Source organism: Podarcis liolepis, assembly GCF_965112155.1.
Source record: "Podarcis liolepis genome assembly, chromosome: 14".
In the NCBI taxonomy this organism is placed as follows: domain Eukaryota; kingdom Metazoa; phylum Chordata; class Lepidosauria; order Squamata; family Lacertidae; genus Podarcis; species Podarcis liolepis.
In genome coordinates, this window is record NC_139569.1 from 36,591,969 (window position 1) to 36,607,456 (window position 15,488).

The 15,488-nt window shown below is 44.3% G+C and overlaps 1 long non-coding RNA gene across 1 annotated transcript in view; it reads left to right on the forward strand.

Moving 5' to 3' along the window:
* Nucleotides 1-2,320: 2,320 nt before the first annotated feature.
* The window catches only part of LOC310693415, an 84,361-nt gene continuing 71,193 nt past the window's right edge, over nucleotides 2,321-15,488 (forward strand). Inside the window, exon 1 of the long non-coding RNA XR_014519153.1 lies at nucleotides 2,321-4,146. This is a non-coding gene — a long non-coding RNA (uncharacterized lncRNA). The remainder of the gene's footprint in view (nucleotides 4,147-15,488) is intronic.

The window sequence follows — 15,488 nt, forward strand, 5'->3', positions numbered from 1 at the left end:
TGAGAATAAAATGGGAACGGTGTGTTTCTGTGTATTTACTGTGACAGCCATGGACGCTGTCTCTAACTCCTTGGAGGAAATACAGGCAGAATTAATCCATATTTTTAAGTGGCTTTCTCTGCTGCTTTCCGTGCCTTTGTGTGCGTGCTTGCCGATTTCTTTGTAAATTATGATCTTTTAAAAATGGTTTTTAGTTGTATATGCTGTGTCTATGCCATCCAGAGACACTGTTGTGTTGGTTTTGTTTCTCCCTCCCTTTTTAAAGGGCGAAATATGAGGACTGATTTAGTCCCTGGGCGGCTATCCCGTGACTCTCCATATGTCGATGTACTCCAGCTCCCATCATCCCTGCTCGCTGGCCCCTGCAAGCTGGGGCTGATGGGAATTGGAGTCCCAGAGCAACTAGAGGACCGCAGGCTCTCCCCTGATTTCATTGCAAAAGCTGATAAAAACTTAGGGAGAGCGGGATTCGCTTCTGCCTCCTGTCTTGACAGGACATTCAGGAATCTAGGAAGCTGCCATACTGTACCGAGTCAGACTCTTGAGGGGTTTCAGGCAGGCCTACCAGGAGATGCTGAGGAATGAACCTGGAACCTTCTGCATGCCAAGCAGGTGTTCTGTCACAGAGACAGGACCATTCCCCAGTTAGGACCTCCGAAACTTAGCAACAAAACAAGCTGCCTTATATTCTAGCTTCATAATGTCTACACTGACTGGCAGCATCTCCCCCAGGGTTCCAGGGGAGAAGTCTCTCCCGGTCCCAGCCCTACCTGGGAACTCCGGGGATTGGACTTGGGACCTTCATTTCACTTTTAGTTTGTATACCGCCTTTCTATGTTGCTATACCTAAGGCAGTTTGCAACAACAAAATATATAACCGAGGTCACACACCTTCTGCCTGCCCAGCAGATCTACGGCCCTTCCCAGGCTGAAAAGGACCTGCCTCCTGCATGGGCCAAGGGGTGGCAGGGAGGGGCACTTGCCCCCATAAATCAATAAAAATCAATAAAATACATAGCAAACTGAGGTTCTGCTTCCCAGCAAAAGGCCTGCCCCCCAAAAAAAACCTGGATACGCCCATGGCCTCCTGTCGCTGTCGCTAGGTTTCTCAAAGAGAGGGACAGTTCTGATTTGAAGGAGGGACTGTGACCTGACCCCCTTCGAAGACAAATAGCACCCGTGGGCAAAGAGGTTGATTTGCAACGTGTGCGCCAAAACCTCTTTTCCGGGCAAACGCAACTCAACAAGTTGTTCAGACCCAGGGCTGTCATCTAGCTCTCGTTGCCTTTAAAGGCGTCGGACCTAGATCCAGGCTGTAAAACTAAAGCCACTTACCTGGGAGTAAGCCCCGTTGAATTCAACAGGGCTTACGTCGGAGTAGACGTGGTTGGAATTGCCTCGTCGGTCGCGCTTGGAGTAGAGCCATGGGAATCAAGTGACTCGCCAATAACGTGTCCCATCGATTTCCGTGGGTCTGTTTCTAAAAGTATGATCTAGACTGGGGCTCCGACCCCCGATCTTTTAAAACCCGGCACCTCTCTTGAAAAGGGGGGACGGGACAGGAAACACCATCTGACGCCCCCCCTTAATTCAAGCATATAGCCCACCTTTCTATCCTGTAGGGATTTAGGAATGAAAATATCAAAGAAGCACAACGTCGATCCTAGCGTAAGAGCAACGCTGCCCAAAAGCAAATACAAATATGAAAACTAGGAAAGCACACATATATAATCCGGACCCAGATTATTCAACCTAAACCTTGTAGGATGATTCTCTTGCATCAGAACCATCAAATCAAAGTATCCGAAACTCCCGTCAGATTTGGCTCTCTTTCAGTCTTTGATAGGTTTCTGATCACTAATTGATTGACCCCAGGTCTATAAGCGGTGACACGGCAGGGAAACTGGCCAGGGGACCAGGGTTGAGGAGTCTCACCTTTTCTGATCGCACTTTTTTTTTTAATAGAAAAAGAGACATTTGAAAATACTAGGTGGGGTCCGAGTGGGCTCTCTCATTATATACTATAATATGTTAATAACACACACACACACACACACACACACACACACATTATTATAAAAGCTAGTTTCACTCAGAAGCCTTTAAACAAAATTTACTTCTAAAAAGAGACAGCGATCTATCGATATGATTCTTCGCTCTTTAAAATCTTATTTGCCTCGCAGACAATTATTTTTTTTTAGTGGAGACTTTTAAAAGCAACCGGACACAGTTCAACCACATTTTGAACCACTATATATCACGTGCGTGTGCATCTATATCTGAGACAGAGGGAGCTAAACACGCGGTTAATTTCCTCAGTGCCAGTGGGATTTAGAGTGGACTTACTTTTGGCTAGCTCGTTCTCTAAAGTCATGCGTATACTGTACATATTCTAATACAGAAGCGAAACCGAAACGGGCAGAGCGGGGGAATCAAGGGAGGAAAAGAAACCTTTCGCTTTTACAAAGAAAAGGGAATGATTTGTGTGTGAGCAATACAACCCAATCCCATCCTAATTTACCACTGCCAAACAACCCCTATAGATATGGTTTAGGTAGCCTCGGTTCCTGATTAAAATATGCCCGTAAATTTATTTATTTTTTCAGGGTATGATAGGAATAAAGTAAAACTGAAAAGGGGGGGGGGAATCTCACGAAAAGTGAGTATGGTGTCTGCACATTTTGCCCCACATCTGAGGTTCTATGTTTTTGGTATTTTTAAAGAAATGAAGGCTGGGAATCTGGGAATTGTGGCTCATTGGAAGCCCCTTTCATTCTCAGTCATTTTCGTCCTGGTTTTACGGAGCAAAGAGTTCATCCGTTTTCGCTGCCCATTCATAAGAAACAAACAAAAAATGTCTTAAAGAACTAGCTGGGAGGGCGGGAGGGAGTCAGGATCCCATCCTGCAGAATTCTGGTGTCCACCCGACGAAACTTCCAGAGGAGTAGAAAGAGAGAGAAAAGAGAGTGAGAAAACGTTTTCTGCCTCGGGCAGGCCGAGCAGAGCTGAAGGAAAACGCACCTCGCTTCTCCTCCTCACGGCATCTAAATTATCTCCATCTCAGAGGATCCTACCCGAGGCATCTACGTTCCAAGGGAGAGGAAGTGGACACTTCATCCCAGCTTGGAGTTCGCGCGAGATGCGCCTCGTGAATTTCTTACCTGCAACAGGTAACCTGCCTTCCCAGGTGTCATTGTTTCTAGGACGCTTTCAGCGTGGAGAGCAGAGGGCTGGTTTTGATTTTCTTTTTGACTTGCGCTTCGCTGTTCCCTTACTTGACAAGAGGAGAGAAGTGCGAAAGCTCTATACGTACATTGCCCTCGCTAAGTGGTGTTGCCAACTGCTTCTAGGTTTAAGAATATAGATATTGCCTTGTTGGATCAAAATCCTCTGAGAGCTCACATGAAGGACCAGAAGAATAGACTGGCATTCCTATGTTGTTTGTCCTCAGCACCTGGTATTCACTGGTATACTGCCTCCGAAACTGGATGCTCCATTAGTCATCATGACTCGTTCTGACTTGTGCTTAGAAGGAGAGAGGAGGAAGGAAGACACTAAATGGAATTGTTAACCAGCTACAGTATTTGGCTTCCCGGAAGCAGGTAGCAGGTTTTCTGAATCATCTCAGGGCCAGCGAGCCCTGTTATGTAGCAGAAGACCTGAGTTCAAATTCTAATTCAGTTCTGCCTGGACTGGGTTGAAGTGATGGTCTAGTGTGATTTATATACTTAATTTAGTTTTTAGAAACCTTGACACCCACTTTCCTGAAGCTCAAGGCGGTTTGTAAACACAACAACGTCGCAATAAAGCAACTCCTCCTTGGTCTCAGCTTTCGCATCTGTAAAATGGCTATAAGACACTTCCTGTTTAGCGACTGGAATGGGAGATGTCAGTGTTCAAGCTTGCTCTGCTACAGTGTATAACTTTCCTCCAGAAAAGGGGTGTGAGGCAATCCACCTCTCCCACTAAAGTTTTTTGACAGAGCATTCTAATAAAACCTCTATGAAGACAAACTGCTGCCTCCGGTCTTGTGAGACGCGACGGTCTTGATCCCGCAGGCAATTTTAACCTGGAGATTGATGCAGAGTTAAGCCAACATAAATGGGCGAGAACTTCAGAGCGGGCGCCAGACAGGACTTTCCAAAAGTGAGTGAAAATGAAATCACTAATCTAAATAGGTGGTTGTAATTTTCAGCCACACATTTTCAACGGGTGTGGTTGTAAGATGTACCTGGTACCTTCCTCTTACACTGGATTCACTCTCTGTATACTTCCTGGAGGGGTAGTGTGGTAGAGTGGCTAGAGTGTTAGACTAGTGCCAAAAAGACCTGGTTGACCACGAATACCGTGGCCAGTCACACTCTCTCAGCCTCAACCACCTCACAGGGTTGTTGTGAGGATATAATGGGGAGTGGGGAATAGGGACGGGACGTGTGCGCCGCCTTGAGCTCCTTAGAGGATAGGCGGGGTGTAGTAATATAAAAATAAAATATTATTTGCACTACCAAGGGCGGCGGAGGAGTTTAGGCGAACGATCAGCCTTCTAGTATTCTTTGACTGCCTTGATGGTGTGAACAGAAGGGTAGTTAAAGTGATAATTAATGTGCTGATCATTTGAATGTCCCATTATTAATAAGATAATTGGTTCTGTAAAAGGGCTGTTGGGGAACGCACGGGGCTACACCTCGCCTTGCAAAACGCGTCGTCTCCTGGCTGGAGCATCTTTCTGCGAACTGCCCACAAAGCCAAAAGCGAATTAAGACCCCTCGGTGCGGACACAAGGTATTGTTTCCGGAAGCAGGGGTGACGGGAATGGAGGATTCCGGTTCCCCTACCACGCCACCCCTACTTCCACATCTCGAATAGCAAATTCCGCTGCAAGCCAAGGGCGGAAGTTGAAGCCGCAGATGGAATGCGTTTTAGGGCTTGTTACCTGTCCAAGGTGCTGAACCGGGATTCCGGTTGATGGACGTGAACAAAGTTTAAATGGTGCATGCTGACAACTTTGAGCCTAGGGAAGCAGCCGCGGGACAGCACTTTGTGCAGCTCTGTCCAAGTGAATTCCCTAGGCAGGGAAAGTGTGTATCTCAATCTTTTAACACGTCACATGACTCCTTGTTGTTTGATCCAGTATTTTGTTGTTGTGGGTAAAGATTTTTATTCCTTCAGCTTTACAGTGTTTTAACCCAAGCTGTAACATGGTGAAGCTGGTTAGAATGTAGCCACTGCAATGTTTAATAAATGTTTTCAGCAAAATTAGGAGGATTTGTGTATTAAATGTGAACTTCCTTCAATGTGTTAAAAAGGCAGCTTGGCAATATCCAAAATTTTGTGTGAATTTAGTCAATGATTAGCCAATCAAAGCTCCAATCCTGTACCAAATTACCTGGGAGTAAGCCCCACTGAAATCACACAAAAACTCTATTTCCCCCTCCTCTCACACGTACTCCATATATCATACACAGAGACAGACAAATAGAAATTGGAACATCTTATTTCATATAAACCTGCCTGAAATCTAGGATCTTCTTCAAAGCTTTACTTTCAGATATTAGATAGCTGATGATTGAGGAGAAAGTGTCTTCAGTGGCGAGGCCTTATTTAGTTAGGTTCAACAGTAGTACCTTTCTGGTTAAGTTTTTAATTTGGTTAACTTTTTAATTCTCACAGACTTTTAGTGTTTGATGGTGAAGCTTGCTTTCATTGGTTGATGCTGACAAATTTATCCTGGTTTTAGATGGTTTCCCCGTTGGTTCTGTTGTTTTAAATTACATCTTCCTGGTTTTTTTTTTTTAAAAAAATGCTTTTATGATTTTTTAAAAAAGCAAACTGTTTTGAATATTTTGAACACTGAATTCTGAAACAGAATCCCCACACCAACACACACAACTATAGTTCTTTTATAAGAATATTCTTCCTTCCTCTCAATACCTGCTTTGTTGCCTAGGTTTTGTTCTGGATACTTGATTTGCCAGAGTCTTAACATTTTTATTAATGTTAACAACAGGACATGAGAAGGCAATATAGGATTCTGGGCTCATCTCAGCAAGCAAATATTCCCCAGATTATTTTAAAATAAATGCATGTTTTTAATTGGCTGCTGCTCTACCATTTCATTAATTGCTTTAACTACTGTGGATTTATAATGATTATTATGGCAGTGTATTTGTATTGATTTTACTCTTAGTAGCTACCTAAGGCGTGCTCTCATGAAAAGCACAGTTATAACTTGGGACAGCTAGATTCAAACTCAAGTTTCATTCTGAATGTGCCTCCAGCTTTAGATTTTTCAGTGCCCTGGAAAGGGTATTTGGGGGTCCTATTCTCTGGCTGTTAGTAAGGATCAAAATGGCAGGTACTCGGAAATCACCTTTTCAGAGGTTTTCCTCTGATCTTAAATGGTGTTTGAAGAAACTTCTTTCCTAACTTATCCTGGCTCTTGTGTACATTATTATGCTGGTGTGATTTTCATTGTCTTGAGGGTTTTTATTATGTAGGGCACCTTCTGAAGAACTTTATTTCTAAAAGCGGGGTCCATAAAACTAGCAATAACAATATTTTTTTTTATATGCTACTGTTTGAAAAGACGGTGTACAAAATTAAAAGCACCAGAGTGAACAATACAATGACAGCCATCTAAACAACAACAACAACCCACAGATGGCAGCAAAAGGATCTAATAACATTTCAAAAATTCAAAGCAGAATCGTATCTCAGTGTTTTGTTTTTTTAGACACTTCCCACAGAGGAGTCTGGGGCATTGTTTCAGGTAGCAAAGCAGTGGCCAGATGGGGTTTTCCGTGCTGTTATCCATCATCCACTGAGAGGAGGACTGGGGTTCTCACGTTCTGCACCCTCAGGGCCCACTTTAAGAGGCATAAAAATTACTGAGGTGCACCAGTCACAAAATAGCAGTGCAAAGACAGAGTCAGACTCAACAACAAAATGAAGATGAAAATTGGCACAATCAGCTGGCAATTACTGATACCATTTTCTGTTGTTATCTAATCCTTCTTTGGAAATTTTGTGATTTCCTTATGACAGTGAGTTCCATAGTTCTTCTTTTCTCAAGCTAAGTACATGCATGTTGGTTCTGGAGGTATTATGATTCAGACTTCTAATTTCAGACAGAATTTGCTTATTCAGGGGCTGTAAGTGGAGGTTTTATTTTTCTCTTCTCCTCCCATGCCTCTCAAATCATTTTTACTCATCTCTTGCCATTCCTTCTTCCCCTCCCCTTTCACGCTTAACCTGTACCATTATCCCCACCCACAAACAACCAGGTTCTTTCATCCCTCCTCCCTGCCATCTCTTTCCCCTCTTAAATAGCATCCCTCTCTTACCCTCTTCCTCTCTGTTCCAAGTCAATTATTACTGCTTTTGGAACTGCTAGTATCTGTCTAATCTAAAGGTTACTGTTTGGCTAGGTGGTTGGGCTACAGTGCTGAGGTGCACCTGAAGGTGAGCTGGAGCTCACTACTCTCCACAATGTGGGGAATGCTGGCCTACAAGTTACCCAACACTCCCTTGCGACTCCATATTGCAAGGGAATACAGCAGTGGAGAGCAAGCTGTCTTGCAGGGAAGCCTGTCTGCCATTTTTGACCCTTTTCTTGAGGAACTCTTGATAAACTTCCAGAGAAGTCCAGGGCTACCAATTTTAATTTTTGTAACACTGGTTGTTGTTGTTTTTTTTACTACAGAAACTATATTTATTACAAGTACTTATGCAAATACCAGACATGATCTTAAAAGAGGCATTCCCTCCTGTGTCTGACACAGATTATGCCTCTTATAAGATTCCTCTTCTAAGAGATTATGTTTCTTATAAGATGATGCCTGTTGTACAACATAGCTGCATCATCAAAAAACAAAAACAAAAAACAAGTCCCTTTAGAACTTTTTCCTCACCTGCAAACTCATTTTTAATTAATTGATGACTTGATTAACGTTTGCACTTTAGTTGACTAAATTCATTAATTGTGTGACAGCCCTGTTATCTATGTCCTATAGTATATCATGGACTGATTCTCTTAGTGTTGATTCTGATGTGGTTAAAACACACCAGCTGTAGAGGAGGCAGCTATTGGATGGCTTGAGGGAACTCTCAAGATTTTCAGAACTACGTTTTAACAAAACCCCTGAAGGAGTACCCCCTCAAGCAGCTCAATAAGGACTGAGCATGCTCAGTGGGCATGGAATGTTGGCTGACTGGTGGAGGTGGCAGGGGAACTGGACAGGACAACTGGTGAAATGGAATGGAGTATTCTGGTAGGGGACATGACTGGCTAGCTGGAACCCTGGACAGGAGCACTGCTCCACATGTCGATCCACTTGTGTCTTTCTAGTGGGGAGAAACCACAGCTCAATGGCAGAGTGTGTTTTTCATGGGCAGATTGAACTCCAGGTTCAATCTTTGGAATGACCACTGGGGGGGGATATGGGAGGCAGGAGGTGAGTGGGGGGAAAGTTTGCTTGAGAACCTGGAGAGCTGTTGCCAGTCAGAGTAGAGAAGACTAGGTTCCATGAACAAATAGCTTGACCCAGTATATGGCAACTTCCCATGTTCCTGTGAGTTGAACTGAATCATGGGTCTCCTTGTTTCTCCAGTATTTTGTCCAACTCCTTACTTTGAGAGAAGGGTACCCATGTTGACTTGTCTGCAAGGAACCCTCAATGTCATGGAGTGGCTGGATGCAGAGGAATGGTGGGAGGAACTAGTGAAGGGAAGGAGGCTCAGATCCTGGGAAGTGGTGGTGGGACACCAATGACTGGTCAGAGGGAGAAGAGGGAGATGCCTGGGAAGAGGAGGACTCAGAAGCTGAAGAGGTAACAGGGTTTAGTGAGAAGGGAGAACTTGTGGCAGAGAGAAGTCAGAATCAGATGCAGAAGTTGAAGCAGGGGAGGAGGGAGGCCAAGAGGTAGAGTCAGGCTGGTGAAGAGTCATGCATGCCTCCCTCCCCCTGTTGTGACAAGCTCCCCTCCCACCGGTCTCCTAGAATCAGAAGGGGCATGAAAAGTGTGGAGGAAAGGTTGGCTTTATGCAGGCACAGTCTCCAATTGCTTTGGGGAAAACCCTGGAGAAGAGGGGATTTAGATGTCTGTGGGGAAGAGGGGATTTTCAGTCTTGGCAACTGATCCATGGGAAGAGCTGCTGTGTTCATTAGGCCTGACGCTACACCAAGACAGTGCAGATTGTGTTCTTGTTAATAAACAGCTAACTTCAACTTGTATGGTGTGATTTACTGCCAGCTCACTCCTGACACTTGACCACCGCAGAGTGATTGATGCTATGAGGGTAGGATTTTGAGGCTGAGGTCCAGGGCCCCACTGAGCAGAAGGGCACCTAAGCACAGCAGGTTTGGCTAGCTCTATTTTGAAGGAAGTGAGGTATATGCATTAGCATCTAATGTAGTTCAAGGTCTCCGTCAACAAGACAGGGGAGAAAGGCAATTTGTATTTAAAGATGAATCTATCAAATTCATACTTTCTGAAACTATATGAGAACCGAAACAAAGGCATCATTTGCAATTTGCATTTATCCAAATTTTGCAGTGCAGTTCTCCCAACAAGCAATGCATTACGTTAGGGAAGAGCGCTTGCAAAAATGTGCACATTAGTCAAAAATGCATACAAAAGTGTGTTCATTGGGAAAAATTGGCACTAAAATGCTGATGAATTTCCAAGAGGGTAAAAATAAACAAATCACAGAAATGCAGCTAACTGAATTGGAAGAGTGAGAGATTGAGAGGACTGAAATTGATAGACCCTTTAATCCCTACACTGGAATCACTGCTGGGTCTTAATGTAAACCCATGTAAACTGACAGCATCATCTCAATCAGAAATGAGGAGCTGTGGCCCTCCAGATATTTTTGGGCTGCAGCTCCCATCAGCTCCAGCCAGGATGGCGACCCTTCTCTGTCGCTGGTCTAAAACATTCCCAACACCCTATCTTTCAAAGGAAGATTGGCAGAGGGATGAGCAAGCTGTTTTTCAGTGACAGTCGCCCACCATAACTGATCTTTCCATTAAGGAATCACTGCTATGTTTCCAAGGAACCCCATGGGTTTCCTGGGGCACAGTTTGGTGCATCTAGACAGCACCCCAACCTACTGTAAATGGGGGCCTTGTTGTTGCAGCCCGCCTCTGATTGCAGGTGTGGGTTCATGTGGGCCCAGTTGATGACTTGTTTTCCTTGGGGCTTTCTTCCCCGATTTTCTGCTTGTCACCGAGCGATGAATAGGGCTCTGCCTTGTCTACAAAGAGCCAGACAATGTCTTGTTCTAACCTTGCCGGCAACCAGCATAAATAAATAATAAAAAGGGGGGGAAGGAGGGGAAGAGGGAGAAGAGTGCCATTATGCATGCTTTGTAGCCTTTCACTGAACATTCCTGAAGGAGAAGCTGCCCACCAGTGGTGAAGGTGGAGGATTGTCTTACAACGGTGCCTCTTCTTAACTCTTTCCGTGTCTGCCTGGTGTGGAGGAACTTAAATACACATACAGAAATGAGGTGGTGTCAATACACAGTTTGGAGGATCTGAGTTTTGGACTATTATTCACAACTCTTTCCACAACTGGAAAAGAGGAGACTTGTGGGGTGTGAAACACAGAGCAGTCAAATACAACATTCCTAGAGTGGACATAAAAAGGGGATGTCTGGACCAGCCAGTCGGAACTTCCTGTTTCCTCCTGGGCTGGGACAAACTTCCTCTACATGTGACCAGAGGTGGGCATGACCTCACCTGTACAGGTAACAAAATAGGACAGGGGAGGCAGCCATCTCTCTCTCTGACTCTATTCCTTGAAGAAGCAACATCTTCTTCCTGAGATGCGCTCTTGGCCCTTATGGGATAGATTCCACGTGTATATATTTTGTAACTTAAGTCTGCCTTCTGGGATCCGTCTGTGAACAGGATGTGTGAGTAAACTATTTTCTACTTTTATACAAGACTGCCGTGTCTATTCTTTTTATGAGGGAGTAAAGGGGAATTACCAGGAAACTTATTTTAGAGGCTTATACAAGCCTGGCAAACCTATCCGCTGTGAAAGTTTAAAAGGGGAATGTTACTCTGCTAAATTGTAGAGCTTGTTAACACAAGTTGGGAAGGATATAATTAAACAATATATCCTCTCCTGCCTCCCTGAACATTCCCACAAGACTGAGAGGAGATAGGATAGCCATCTCTAGAGCTGTCATGTGGAAGATGGAGCAAAGTTGCTTTTTCCTGCTCTGGAGGGTAGAACTCACACCAATGGTTTCAAGTTACAAGAAAGGAGATTCCAATGAAACACCAGCAAAAGCTTTCTGACAGTAAGAGCTGTTCCAATAGTGGAACAGTCTCCCTGTCTCCCTCGGGAGGTTGGGAACTTGCCTTCCTTTGAGGTCTTTAAGCAGAGGTTGGATGGCCATTTTTCATGAATGCTTTAGCTCAGATTCCTGCACTGCAGAGGGTTGGACTAGATGACAACAATAACAACAATAACCACAACAATTTATTAGTTATACCCTGCCTATCTGGCTGGGTTTCCCCAGCCACTCTGGGCAACTCCCAATGGAATACTAAAAACATGATAAAAGATCAAACATTAAAAACCTCCCTAAACAGGGCTGCCTTCAGATGTCTTCTAAAAGTCAGATAGTTGTTTATTTCCTTGACATCTGATGGGAGGGCATTCTACAGGGTGGGCACCACTACTGAGAAGGCCCTCTGCATGGTTCCCTGTAACCTCACTTCTCACAGTGAGGGAACTACCAGAAGGCCCTCGGCGCTGGACCTCAGTGTCCGGGCCGAATGATGAGGGTGGAGACACTCCTTCAGGTATACTGGGCAGATGACCCTTGAGATCCCTTCCAAGTCTACAATTGTATGATTCAGAGGAGTTTGTCTTAATGGGAAGTGCAGTATGCAGCTGTGGTTAGGGTTAAAAATGGGACCTACAACAGAGTATTGCAGCATGGAGACTGGCAGCCATGCCCTTTTTCAGGATATTCCATTCCCTTAAGTTTCCCATTTTCTTCCTTGTAGTAGATATTCCATATTTGCCTGTTGAACTTGGTCAGTCCTCATTGGACTGGCCTGGATAATGTTTTTTCTCCCACCACCACCACCACCAAAAAACCCCCTCTTCTACCTCAAATTTGGGAGTTCTCTCAATCTCTTTTTTTCCTCAGTAGCCTCACATTGGCTACAAAGTATCATCACATCAGACGCTGAATTTGATTATTCTTATATTTATTTATTTATTTATTTATTTGAATCCTATTTCTTTAAAGATGGAAAAGCTCCCAGAGAAGCTTATATGAAATCAATTACGTACAAGACAGCCCCTCCTAGAGGCTTAAAAGGTAAAATACACCACATAAAAGGAAAAGGGGATTGGGAGGGAAGAGGTGGGAAAGCAAACTCAGGCACCAGTTCTTAAATAGCCCATTAATTCATACTACTAAAGAGCTTGAGGAAATTACCATAAAGTCAAGATACAAGTCCCTGCCCCAAGGAGCTTACTATCTACAGTTTCAACAAGAAGAGGTGCGAGGAGAAGAGAGGGAAAGGAAAGAGTTATGGGTGACCAGAATTGAACACCAGCAGATGCAGAAACATAAACTCTGGATTTCCTCTTGGAAGAATGCCTCTTTTAAGAAAGTGATTGCCAGCTGCAGTAACTATAAGCATTTAGAATTATAAGCATTTTTTTTAAAAAAAACATTCTTTTTTTTAAAAAAAAAACCACACCTTGTTGCCTGATTAATTTATGCTTATTCTGATATTAAATGTACTTTAAAAACAAAACCATTTTGATAATTTATTTGAGTTTGAGTATGCAGTGGTACCTCGGGTTACAGACACTTCAGGTTACAGACACTTCAGGTTACAGACTCCGCTAACCCAGAAATAGTACCTTGGGTTAAGAACTTTGCTTCAGGATGAGAACAGAAATTGTGCAATGGTGGTGCGGCAGCAGCGGGAGGCCCCATTAGCTAAAGTGGCGCTTCAGGTTAAGAACAGTTTCAGGTTAAGAACGGACCTCCGGAACAAATTAAGTACTTAACTCGAGGTACCACTGTAATATATATATATGTATTTGACAGATAGGATGTCAATAAGGGAAACAAACATTTTAAAGAAAAATGAAAAATGTGTTCAAATGTTCACAGGTCATCCAAAAAATATATTTTTAATGTTAAAGGGCCAGTTTGTATATAGATTTTCAAAGCAAGCAAGCCTGCAATAATGTAACCCTTACCCATTGAACTCTCAGTGCGGCTCACTCCTGAGTGGACATGTAAAAGATTGCACTGGACATGAAGTGGGGGGAGGAATAAAAAAACCAAGGAAGGTATGAGAGAATTGAGCCAGGAATGAGCTAGCCCATGTATATAGGTAGGGTATAAATCCCTCCCCCTAAAAGAATTGAAAAATGCACCATTCTTAATAGCAGATGTGCTTGCCTCTGATTCCAGACCAGAGAGTCCTGTCCAGTTTGCCTGCCCCTGGGAAAGTCCTGGAACTTGGCTGTCCCGAAAGCTGCCTCTGCCAAACCCCTTCTCTCCAAGTCTCTACCTTTGGGGTCTGATCTCCCAAAGGCTTATTAGAACTAACCTCCTTGAGGCACTGGGAAGAGGCCGCTTGGCAATTAGCTAGAGTGCTTCTCTCGCCTTGCAAACAGAGAGCCCAAAATGATTGCCAAGGGTTTTTCTCTTCTCTTTCCCTGGGCCCGGACTTGTTCCACTCCCTCTCTTAACATAAGAATGGAGGCAGCTCCTGTGAACTCCTGCGACCTCCTGACCCCCGCTCCCCGGCAATGAATGGCGTCCCCTGGCTTGTCCCCCCCCCCCTTGCCTCTCCAGCAGCCTCGAGCCTTGCCTAAATTCCTAATCAGGGTAATTTAATATATCTTAAGCTCCTGGCTGCTTTATTTGCTCTCCTTTTGGAGTTTGTTTTAGGCCTTCCCTGCCTCTCACCCCCATCATTAGAGCACCTTCTTTGAGGGCTGCGAGGCGCTGCTATGAGACCACAAGCCTCTTTTCATCTTCTAAATAAGCTGTGCTTCCCTGTCATTAGAATGGTATTCCCAGCCATTGAGGCCTTTCAAGGCCGCCTCTCCCCACCACCACACAGAAAAGAAAGAAAGAAAGAAAAAAGAAAGAAAGAAAGCAGGGGAGGAAGCCCGCTCGGGAGGTGAATAATCCACAATGATAAACTCCATGGCCAAAGCAAATAGCTCCTTCTTCTTCCCGAAGAACGGCTGGACTTGGCACGGCCCAGCCCAGGCAGGAAGCGGTACTGGCACAGCGCCTGGGCCAAAGAAGGGAGCATTTACTTCTGCCACTCTGTCCCCCCCCACCTCCATTCTTGTGGGTTTTTTTCATAGTACAAAACCCGACTCCATTCAGTTTCTCATTCCTGTGTACAGAGTTGTTGTTGGTTTTTTGGCCAGGGTTAGCCAGGGCTGACCATGAGTCAGAAGGATGTGCGTAGCTCAGGCTGTAGATTTGGGTCACCATTTAGAAAGGTAGCAAGTTATTATGATTAAATACAGGGCTTTTATTCACCCAGAAGTCGCAGGAACTCAGTTCCGGCACCTCTCAGGTGGACACCGTTCTAAGAGAACAAGGGATGTTCTCATGGTGAGTTCCAGCATCTCTTTTTTTAAAAGAAAAATAGCACTGGTTAAATATTACCGTATATCTGCTGTTTGGATTTCCAGCAGGAGTGCAATGTTTAACTGGCTGAAAATACTTTGAATCGATTCAGCACTTTACAAGGTGTCCGCTATTAAGCAGGCAACAGACGTGTGTGTGTGTGTGTGTGTGTGTGTGTGTGTGTGTAGAAAAACTTATAAAAACTGCACTTGGTGAGTATTAACTTAAAAGAGGCATTCTCTTCTGTGTGAGAGAAGAGGCAGAATGTCTCTTCTGGGAAGGAAGCTGTGATGGGCATCAGAGAAAGTGATGCTTTTCATTGCAGATCTTTGAAGTTACACAGTCCTATGCAAACTCACTTAGGGTGTGAAATCCATTCTGGTCCATGGGTCTTCTTTCTGATGCTTAAGGGACAACCTAACTTAAGCCTTAGGTGCCAAAATATTGTGGGCTAACTCAGTTTTCTGCAAGATACATATTCTGTCTAACCCACATTTGCACCTCCACATTCCCACCTCGCGCTGCAACTGAGTACATTAAAATGCACATAACATTCCCCCCCCCCATTCAACTACATCACAAAACGTTCCCCCGCCCCTTCTGCACACAGTCACACTTTAAATCCACAGGATCCATGCTTAATTTTAAAACTGATTTTAATATTGTATTTTTACAATGTAACCCAACCTGGGACCTAATGGTAAAGGGCAGGTAAGGAATCTCAAAAATAGCAACATTATCTGTGGGCTAAAAGCGGCCTGGTTTTTGTGCAGTGTGGCAGGTGTGTGTGCGCGCACACACACACACACCCCTGGTGCTTATTGAAAAACAGCTACCGGTAG